Source organism: Limulus polyphemus, unplaced genomic scaffold, assembly GCF_000517525.1.
Source record: "Limulus polyphemus unplaced genomic scaffold, Limulus_polyphemus-2.1.2 Scaffold1, whole genome shotgun sequence".
NCBI lineage: Eukaryota > Metazoa > Arthropoda > Merostomata > Xiphosura > Limulidae > Limulus > Limulus polyphemus.
The window spans coordinates 572,583-573,715 of NW_013665611.1; positions in this window are offsets into that span (position 1 = coordinate 572,583).

Sequence of the window (1,133 nt, forward strand, 5' to 3'; positions counted from 1 at the left end):
AGTGAAAAAAATACTGTAATAAATGTATCTGTTGAGTTGTGTCAAAATACTTTCTTGTGTACTTTGTTATTTCTTCCTGTCCTCCGCTGGGACAGTAGTAAGTCTTCCTGATTTACAATGTTAAAATCAGGGGTTCGATTCTCCTCGGTGGATACAGCAGATAGCCCGATGTGGTTTTGCTATATGAAAACACACACATATTTCTTTCTTTAATATTTCGATACAAAAATTTATCTTATAAAGTGTGATACGAATACGTTTGTTTGAAGCATACAAACAATTTAAACGAAACTTTAAATAACGAAAGTGATTGGCGGTCATGGCCAACTAATAATTACCATATTAGTTTCTCAAATTTAGAATAATTTAAATGTTGCAAAAAGTTCAAACTTGAAAAAACACTGTAGTCCTCTCAATGTTCAGTGAGCCTCGTTTACATATATATGGTCAAAATCAAAGATTGAGCTCTATGGTAATTATCTTGACAGAACAAACATATTAAGCATTTTTATATTTATTATATACTAGGTCTTCCAGAAAGTAATGCCACGTTTAGGAACACTTTCATTAACTACCCCCATAAAACATACATTACGTGTAATAATTAAATGAACCGCCTAAACGTCACGTTAGGGTAGCCTATATAATGTGTAAAGTTTAGTATAATCTAATCCTTTATACTGATGGCACACGACGAGACACATATTCGACATGTACTGTTGTTTGAATACAAGAATGGAAACAACGCCTTTCTAACCACAAAGAATATCAAAGAAGTTTATGGAAATGTTTTGAACGTTCGTAAGCGTCAACGATAGTTCATTAAATTTCGTTCAGGTAACTTTAGCCTTAAAAACTGCGATAGCAGGGGCCGACATCTTGGAATTGATATCGGTGCTCTGAAGACGCTTGTTGAGTCTAACCTAAGGCATCACACTCGTGAAATGGCCCTGAAATTGCATGTCTCTCATGAAGCAATACGTAAACATCTAAGGAATATGGGAAACTCCATAAAGAAGGTGTTTGGGTGCCTCACGAACTCTCCAGTGATCAACGTTTCCAGCGTGTGAACGTTTCTCCGTCTCTTCTGGCGGATATCGCGCGTGAATTATTTTTGGACAGAACTGTCACCG